This window comes from Phalangium opilio, unplaced genomic scaffold (genome assembly GCF_054372755.1).
Source record: "Phalangium opilio isolate 3A_F unplaced genomic scaffold, DU_Popi_V2 ptg000070l_1, whole genome shotgun sequence".
NCBI lineage: Eukaryota > Metazoa > Arthropoda > Arachnida > Opiliones > Phalangiidae > Phalangium > Phalangium opilio.
The window spans coordinates 6080888-6091338 of record NW_028324182.1 but is presented as its reverse complement, the minus strand read 5'-3'; the positions used below and the strand labels follow the sequence as shown (position 1 = coordinate 6091338).

General features: G+C 35.0%; 1 long non-coding RNA gene across 1 annotated transcript; it reads right to left on the bottom strand.

Moving 5' to 3' along the window:
* Window positions 1-271: 271 nt before the first annotated feature.
* Window positions 272-8002, bottom strand: LOC149661268 (uncharacterized). Its single transcript, XR_016369081.1, has 4 exons — window positions 7740-8002; window positions 7621-7662; window positions 866-989; window positions 272-805 (listed from the first exon to the last, which is right to left on the bottom strand). It is a non-coding gene; the product is annotated as an uncharacterized LOC149661268 (long non-coding RNA).
* Window positions 8003-10451: the final 2449 nt, after the last annotated feature.

Sequence of the window (10451 nt, the reverse complement as noted above, 5' to 3'; positions counted from 1 at the left end):
GAAAGGTTCCTCCTTTAATTCAAAGAAACTCAGGATTCTCGTTAAGCAGTTGAGAATAATTTAATTTGGAAATTGCACAGGGAATTATTATTTTGCTGATGTGAAACTTGTAGATATGGGTGAACAAAAGTACCCACATCGATATTTGATATATTTTCTTGTGCTACAGTATTTCAAATACATAGAAACTCTTCATTTCCAATTGCGAATAACTGATAACATAAACAATTAATAATCCATTTATTTTCGGATGAGGAAATTATACAGGGTGTTTGTGAAAAGTCCATCAATAATGAAAGGGCGTATTTATTGGGCCATTTTGAGTCGAAAATGTTCTATGACATTTTGCCGTCCGAGCCACGGTTTTCGAGTTATGATTTGAATATTTTAGGGATGACCCCTTCATTAAATTAGCGCTGTCTTTCAATTTCTTAATTAAATTTAAGGGGTCATCCGTAAATTACTCCAATCATAACTTGAAAACAGTGGCCCGAACGGAAAAATGTCATAGAACATTTTCGACTCAAAATGGCCCAATAAATACGCCCTTTCATTATTGATGGACCTTTCACAAACACCCTGTATTTCAGTCCGCAAATGGATGGTAATAGAGAGATCTCATTTAATTAATAAGTGCGAGGATAGAATACATTATGCAAAAGCGTGAAGTATCCGACCTTTCGGTTAGCCGCAGACTCGAAAGTAACTCGTCCCACGAGAAAGACCGAGCGAAGGGAAATATTTATCGCTCAAAAGGGACTGCTTCAAAGTAGATAGGGCCACCAAACCTCGCTCCGGAAGATCGCTAGAAAACATTACCGCTTTATTCTTAAAGGGACTGAATCCTAGCACCCTCTTCTCTTACCCATCGCTGAATATAGCTAACTCCACGTGTTAGAAAGTTTTTTGCATTTTTCATACCAGAGACTCGTAAAAACCGCCTTCGAAGTGTCCTATCAGGGGAACACAAGAAGAGTGCACACCTAAACCTAGAAGGATGTATTAAGAAATACAATATTAATATGATACGTTTTATAAATAGGGAGGAGTAGAAAAGGAGAGCAATTGTATTTTGCTTTTTAGACTGACTAACAACCGTACATCTTAACTCCCACAACAAGAGATAGGGGAATTGGGGGAGAACTTCTTAGAACGGTGTTATGAACTTCTGGTATACCGACTGTAAAAAAAAAGGATAAACGTAAAAACTACACTAGCATATCGGTTTAATGTTGTAATGTTTTATGAAGTCGACTTTGAATTAATTATGTCTTTACGACTCGCAACTGTACCATAGAAGTTTGTATCAAAACTAACACACAACAAAGGACGCCCAAACTCGTTATTATCGTTATTTGCAAGGCAAAATAACCGAGTTTAGTAGGAATTCAGGTAAAAAGGCTTTAAAGGAATGGTGAAATGAGAGTTTAGTTTATAAGGTATTAGTAAATAATACAATGGGGGAAGCCAAGTTTCACCGTCTCTTTAAGTTTAATTACACTTTTAGGACTGCGTATTATTTTCACGTGTGGTTGAATTTGAATGAGTTTTTTCTACCTGTATACTTTGCTAGGAAAGACGCGGCCCCGGCTTTGCTATCCAATTTAGTCGCTTTACGTTTCTGCTAGGCATTTTATATAGCGTATTCAGCATTCAGATTCTTGAAATATAAATCACTGTCGAAACGCGTAGCGGCCAAATAATCGCTGATTTGACTAAATTTCGGAATATATCGTCGATTGATCGATATTGCAGACTCGCACCCACTTTCAATTGAAACTTATAGACCCTTCTCTTATTTCTACTTAGCATTGCAATTTTTGATTCCTTACGTCATGAGTATATTACTCGGAAGTTATAATTGCCTATTAATTTATTGTTATAAAGTCCCCCTTTTTATTACGAAATCAAGAGTGAAAATGCCTTAATTCAAATTAGAAAAAATTAATTCACGTAATTGACCTAATTTTAATCAACTTTAAGCAGATGTACCGCTTTTTTAATTTAATTCACGTATTGGGCCTAATTTTAATCAACTTTAAACAGATGTACCGCTTTTTAAATTTAATTCACGTATTGGGCCTAATTTTAATCAACTTTAAACAGATGTACCGCTTTTTAAATTTAATTCACGTATTGGGCCTAATTTTAATCAACTTTAAACAGATGTACCGCTTTTTAAATTTAATTCACGTATTGGGCCTAATTTTAATCAACTTTAAACAGATGTACCGCTTTTTAAATTTAATTCACGTATTGGGCCTAATTTTAATCAACTTTAAGCAAATGTGCCGCTTTTTTAATTTAATGCACGTATTTGGCCTAATTTTAATCAACTTTTACGTTTAATCAAGTGTACAGCTTTTTTTTAATTTTGGAAGTCATATTTTTACGCTTTTCCATTTTAGAAGTCATATTTTTATTAAATACAATCCCACAATTTTGCTTTTGGCTACAATCAAAAAGTTTTAATTAAACGATAAGTTTACCAGGTATCCAAAGGTTAAAAGTCAACAATTCTTCCTTAATATATAACGAAGAAGACGCCCGTAGCTATAAAAGTACTTAATATTTCAATTTCTAATTATAAATGTACAAAATAAACGATGCCTTTAATAAATACCTAAGCCAAGTGTTTTGAACTTTGACAATACAGCGAGAATTGAAACCTCCTTAAAATATTCAAATTACAATCAAACATTGTACAAATACGTTATTTCTCCTGAGGACCTATATACTCCTGGTAAATTCGGGAAATTTGTGTTAGCAGAGAATTTATCGAATTATACTCTGAATAAAGTTAGGTTTGAAACATCATGCACGATATAAATGTTTAATGCACCTCAGTAAACAATGGGTTAAGAACCCATCCATCGTCTACTATGGTTGATTAAACCATCGACAGAAAACGTTTAAATGAAGGTGGCGTTGAAGTCTTTCTAATTTAATGAATTAATTTTATGTCCCTACGACGAACCCATACTTATCGAGAATACTATAAGGTTATGGTACTTCCAATGGTCTAACCACTGGCTTTAAGTATTATTGGGAAGGTTAAATTAATTCCTCTAACCAGTCAGCTTAATTAAATTTCGAAAGTGAAATTTTGCCTCAATCTTTAGTGGTTTCGAGTAAATAGATTAAATGAACTTAGACTCTATATAGGTAGACTCTTAAATATCGAGGGTTGTTTTGAAACGAATTAGGGGCATTCGAGTTACTGAATAGATCAGTAAAGGCATTAAACTTCGTTTCAAATAGATTTAGAGAAATCATTTAAGCAGACGTTTTTTTATTCGGAATGAAATAGAGTTTTGTAGACGAAGTCATGGCGGTGGAATAGAGAAATAATCCGTCTTATTTTTATTCCTTTTTTAGGACAGACAAAAATAAATTACCACGAAGTTGTTGTAACTTCATTCATTATTTATTTTATCCCATATTACGTAGATTTCTTCGGATCATTTTTTTTTTTTGAAATTTTCGCGCGAATCAGAGTTTTTTCGTTTGAATTTACGAGAAATCACTTGATTTCATTTCGAAACTCAATAGCAAACAACTTCAAACAAATTCTTTAGGAAATTGCAAAACATTTGCGTATCTCCAAAATATTTACAAATGTTTGTTTGTTTGTTTGAACAGTTGTCTGTCTACATCCTACGTGTTTTGATCAACGACGTTAAAAAGCGAATTTTATTACGCAATATCTTTTAAATTCAATGATAAAACTGTACTCCGATTACGAATTAGTTTATTATTAATCTATTCTAAAGCGCGTATGTTTTTTTATAATATAAATTACTTATTACTTTAAGTTAAACTATTTCTGAAATAGTGTTTTTAAGTCTTGAGAATCATCGGAGGTTTAAAATAAGGCTTAAATCCCTATGCAATTACGTTTTTGCGAAGATATATTTATGCAAAAAAGGTCCCATAGCACCAGGATTAATCTTCTCAACTCTTTTTGGGGCCCCATTCCGCCATTACTCATTTTGACACTTGATAGAGAAATTTTAAAGAAAACTTATTTCGGTATATATATTCATCCAAAACTAGCCCTTTCTTTTCCAGCAAAATACATCCAGAGAAACTGAAAGGGTCCAGATGTAAAACACCACCCACGTCTTTAGACTTTTCATTTTAGTTCAATGGCATAGTAAATTGGAGTATCGGTTTAAAGTGATCTTGCTGGAACTAGCAGGGTAAAAACGGTGTAGCGTTACAGAGATCAAATAATTACATCTCTAGATTTTTTCTAGCGTCTTTGACATTTTTTAAGGCTTATATCTCATCTCCTATTTCAAATATTCACTCTGCAAACATTGTAAATTATTCTTACGTTGGTAATGGAGAAGATTCAGTAAGATATATGAAACTATTAATTTTTAAACGAAGTAAATTTAGCGTAATGGCAAATTTGGGTAGTTACTTTCTACGGAGAAAATGTATTCCGCGTAACGTTTGATCCTCTTTCTTTTTATACGTGTCGATTGAGTTAATGAAGGTAAACCCTCGTTATTCCGTGAAAAGGTTTACTCTGATGCCTTCAACTGTATGCACGAATTCACCGCGAACAAACTTAAGAAGTGAAAGTGAAATTGGGTAAAAAAGAAATCCATTTTCTTTATTAAAATCCACTCGGTTCCCAGAAATCATAAATTTCAATTGAGAAATGTGTAATAAAGAAACGCCAGCTGGCGGCACTAGGCGGATTTGAATGGGATGAAATACTCTAGCAAAAAGGGGTCTTTTAGCCCTCTTCTTTGATTTAGGTGTAGCTTTTCCGTGGGTCCCCTGCATGCCCAGCCGGAAAAATGAAGAAAAGAAAAAAATGCAAAATTTCATCCGGGTTTGTGCATGCCTGATATAGATCTCGAATTACTTTAATTACCCATTGAATATTGAATTCTCTTTACACGAATAACTTTAAAACAGGTCCTAAATCGTTAATATTTTATTTAATTTTATAGACTTATTAATAATTAACTTATGTCCATTTTTCAATAACTTAAATCGGGTGTGTAATATCACACCTACTTGCTACGGATTCTACTGTCCATATTCATGATTTAATTTTGTAAATTCGTGGGAAAGTTTGCGTTATTATTTTATAAAAGCTTTTAATATACATAAGCGATGCCAGAAGGTTTTTTTTTCTTTTCTATTCTTGGCGTAACGTTACAGTTCATTTTTGGCTGGGTGCTCCGATATATTTTTTTTTGTTAGAAATGGAGAAAAGTAATATGCCGTTATTTTGTGAAAGAAAAACCGCTTCGGTAACTCTACAAATTAAAATTTTTTCCCCTAGACTTTCGTTTATTAATACGCGCAAAGCGAGAGCTTTCCACTAAAATACAAATTATTTTAATCAATATTTTCGTTTCTGTGTTTAAATCAGTTAAGCCGAAATTGGTAAATGAAAAAAAAAAACATTTATACTGATTTTGTATCGTAATAAAATATCACGTGGTATCATACGTCCAATATAATTTTATAGTCGTTGTCTTTGCAGAGAGGCCTAACGCGTAGAGAACGTAATTACCTGTATATTATTTAATGTCGTTAATTTTAATTTATGCGTGGATCGTAATTGAAATATTTATTAAGCTTTTTCGAATAGAAAATAAGAAATTTAATTTTGTTTTCCAACATGGAGCAATATTAAAAGACACGTAGATACGTTTAAGGCAATTTTAAAGGAAGTTTCGTCTCACAACCATAAAAGTACTCCATGGAAATTGCCAATGGGAGAGGGCAGGGCAATAGCAATACAGTGTCAAAAAACATTTAAGTATTTAACTTTTTTATCTTCTTGCAACAAGCTTGAACAACTCGAATAATAACTGCTAAAATTGTAAGAATAGAATTGAAGGGAAATTATATAACTTATTGTAAAAACTATTGGAAAATTCTATTTGCATGTATACACGTATAAATTTGGCCATGTGAAACTTTCCTAGGAAAAATCTGAGTTATCTTTTCCCTGGTGTTTTGGGATTTATAGCCATTGGCCAACTGGGCCTTTGGGGAATAGATTCCTTTAGTGCTTTAGTATGTGGGAGAATAATGCTTAGAATTATGGAAATGTATGGCAAATATCGTATTTCATAGGGAAGCCCCTCTTTTCCCAGTAAAGCCGGGCCCAGCGCCAACCAAGTGTAAGGAAGTTGTGGGTTGAAGCGCGCGCGCGCCACATTTTGATGGATCATGGATAAGATTAAGACGTTATACGCAGCATCTGCTCCCTCGAACAAATCGTATTAACGTAACAATGTTATAGCTTAGCGGTTGAACGCCTGCCTCCTCTACATGTATCCTAAACCGAATAATACAATCTTCGCAATACACCTATCGATAATAAGGGCCCCCGTAGCCCATAACTGATTTCCCTTTTGGAACTTGTGACTATTAAACCGAAACCATTAGTATGTTTGAAAGAAAATGCATGTAAATTTTTTAATCAAAGAGGAGGTAGATAAAGGAGAGTACGTAATCTATCTACCTCTCACGCGCTTAGCGTAGGAGCAGTACGTCACGTGATTCTCTGCCGTATAAGTTGCAGTCTGGGAAATAGCACACTTCCTCTGGTCCGAAACCAGCTTATTAATTGTGTGGACTAGTTTTTTAATTAAAAAGTGGGGGTTACTGGTCCTCGACGGGACCAGTTTATTAATTGCAAATCTATAGGAGAACAAAGGCGGGAACCTGTCCTGAGACCAGTTTATTATTTAGGACACAAGGGGGGTCACTGGTCCCAAGGACTAGTTTAAAAATATCCTCATTTCCCAGACTGATAAGTTGTAAACAAATTTTTCTCAAATTTTTCTTCCTCTCTACTGCGCATGTTCGGATCTTTAGGCACGAGTCAGTGATCGGTACCGGTTTTTTGAAGGGGAGCTCACGGAGTTTTTTGGTCTCTTTGAGCAGCCTCCTATTTAATTATTTACAGTATTAAATTAGATAGAAGATATTAAGACATATTTTTTAATACATCATACTCATTGTTTTATATTTTGCTTATTTCCTCATAATCTCCTTGATAATTCACTTCTACCGAATCTAATATATTAATAGACGGTTAAGTATAGGCCCTTTTGATTTTATACTTAAACTTAGTACTTGTATAAGAATTGAAATTAACTTCTACTGTATGCGCGGGCTGCTCATCCAATATCCGCTTATCTTAAATAATGAAGTCCTTAATGAGAATCGATTTTGACTTAATGCTTTTTTTTTTCTTTAAACAAGGATTGAACCGCTTTTCGAACGTTAGAGTTAGTTTTATCGGATATTAGACAGACCACCGCACTTCGGATATTGAAGTTGTAACGAAATGGCCTCCTCCTCTCCCCCTCCCCTCCTTCGTAACCAAATTAGGCTAAAGACTATAATTAGATTTTATTTTATTTTTTATACTAAGAAGTCTAATTAGATCTACTTTCCTCAAAATTATGTTATTTATCCCGTTCTATTTTTAATATTATATATTATATATTTCAATTCCCTAAATGCAACGGTGGCTAAATTAGACAAATAAATCTGAGTTACGAGTAGTGATGATAAAACAGAATGATGATAAAACAGAATCAAAATAACACACATAAAATTCATTTATCTTACCAGTTAAATTTGTTCATTGGCCAAGTTATCGTTGACTGCATGCTAGAAACAGAACGTAGTGTTACTAGTATCAGAAGGAGATAATGAAAGAAGGATGGCACTCTATATCCTCATAGTACTTTAGTTATGTAACATGATTCTTGCTTGGCTGACCCATTTGTTTGCTCTCCTGCATGCTCATCAAACTTCAGATGGGCATCGCACCGCTGGGTGAATTCTATAACTGTTTGGTATTTACTAAATCCTCAGCAATCAATTGTCTTGACTTGGGACAAAAACTCACAAGCGCATGCATGTGCCTTGGCAATAGTTAAGCGCTGATAGAGTAATGATGAGGGAACTACTTATCGCGTATGTGATTCGGTTTAGTAACCTTAATGCTCCAAATGTTCTGATGTTGGCACGAATCATGTTACAATTACCACGCTTTGTGGAGTCGAAGAGAACTATTACATACTTCTGCTAGTATTAAGCGTCATCTTTAAGTTGGTCACTAATACCCACTAATCATGAAAGACCACTCTTTTGAGCATAACTCCGAATATTCTTGATATAATCGACAATATTCCCGTGACCTTGTCCGATATGTATTTCCAGTGCTAGCTGTTGTTTAAGACTAAGTTTACCCGAGGCTCTTGGAAATTCTGACGCTCTTAATACGTTGCCAAAAGCTTAATTAGACGCCAACCACGAGTCCCGGTATTCTCTCTCTCTCTTTTCTTCTTCTTCAAGGTCCTATACGGAAAGACGGAATCTTGGTCTGTATAGGAAGAAACGACGGTGCAGGGAGGAAATGCAGATTAAATATTAGAATAAAACTACTATTTTCGGAATTTGCGGAACTTTGTTAAATAGCTCGCGCGTCTGCCGCATTAAATATACAGAGAAAGTTATTATAGCGTTGATGTTTTCATCAGGCTCTGATGCCCAACAAAGTGCCCATAAACGTTATGATGTAATAACTATTAATATAGGAACGTCTTCGTAATGTTTTAAATTTCATTTAAAACTTAAGCGAATAAGGCGCTAATTCGAATAGATAATGAAATGAAAATAACATTGCAGTTGGATATGTGCAATGCATCCAATTCCCGCGATTCGAAGTAGGGGGTATGACCTTTCTTCCTTTCACCCACTTGTTTGTTGTTTTAATACATTTTCTGAAGTCTCTCCTAAATGAAGGGGATGTTCTTTGGGCGATCGATTTTGAGTCGAAAATGTTCATTGTTCAATGACATTTTGCTGTCCGGGCCACTGTTTTCAAGTTAAGATTTGAGTGTTTTAGGGATGGCCCCTTAAATTTAACTAAGAAACTGAAAGACAATGATTGCTAATTTAACTAAGTAGTCATCCCTAAAACACTCGAATCTAACTCTAAAAAAATGGCCCGTCATAGAACATTTTCAACTCAAAATCCTCGAGTTACGCGTTCGTTTCGTAGAATTTTCGCTTAAAAAGCATACTCTCCGTTTGTTTCTTTGGCGATGTATACGTATTATCACGTTTGCGATTTTGATTTTTTTCCTTTTATGCATAGTGATTTATAAGGTCATTCCCTGGGAGGAAGGACATTGAGTAAACGGGCGTGTTTTTCGCGTGACAAAAAGATCTATAAGTTAGATCGCCATTTTTCATAAATTAATAAAACATCGAGGTTGAGTTGGGTGATTGACAAAATAGCTCGAATCCTCTGAATAAAAATGAAGGGGAAAGGGAAGCTTAGAGAAAATTCCCGAAACCGCCTTCTTTCTCGCGTTAGGATATGGCAGTCGATCGAGTCCGGTGCTCAAGAAGGTGTGGGAGTTATTGCCAAAGTGTCAAATATGTAAATGACAGTTTAATATATTTCGACTATCTCCTTCTCTTTTCTTTCAAAAACCGATATAGACATATTTATGCCTAAAGTCGTGACTTCGTTTTTTTTCTAAACTCCCAGAAGGACGTTTTAGTTAGTCGAGTTTTCGTTTTATAAGTTTCAATGTAACTGAACAGAATACTGGCTTATCTCATGCACGTTACTACCATCGAAAAATTCTTTCTAATTTTATTGGGGTGTCTTTTAGACCAAAACTCCTAATTAATCTCTTTACGTGGGGTTTCAATGGGTATTCGTGTCGGTTATTTTGCGAAATTTCCTTATAAGCAATTGAGCCTCGGGGAGAACGGGTTTAAAATAAAAGTTTCCAATTGGAGCGCGTATACGTCACTAGATTAAAAAGGCTAACAATAAAAATTAATATCCTTCTAAGGATATCCTTCTTCATTGTATCACCCACTTTGAAAAGCTGAGATGGCTAAAACCTTCTGAAAATTCCTTAAAGGAAAATTCAAAGGTATCGCGCGAATAGAAAAATCTTAGTTTTAAGGTTAAGACCTACGTGTAACACGTAACAATGAAAAGGGGACTTGACAGGCGGTAATTTTTCCGGGGGCATCAAGGCGTGCCAAGGCTTAAGTTAGGAACCGAGTTGCTCGCGTAGCGCGGGGTAAACGGAGGAAGGGACCTCCTTTTGTAATTAAGGAAACAACCTCCGAAAGTTTTTGTGTTTAAACCATAAAGCGAAATTACGGACTTCTAGCCCCGGTAGACTTGTACATACCGTATAGAATGGAAGCTATACCCCCCTCTGTTAAATAGACCATTTAGACGCGAACCTCGAGCCATTTTCAGCCATTCTATACTAATACCCTGATGCCAAGTAAATGAACCTAAAACACTGGAGGAAGAAAAAGCTCCGTTGAAATGGTACGTTTTATTTATAAAGGGTTTTATATACAGAGTCCACTGGTGCTAGTTTCTGAGAAACAGAAGTTAACTTGTAGATGTAATA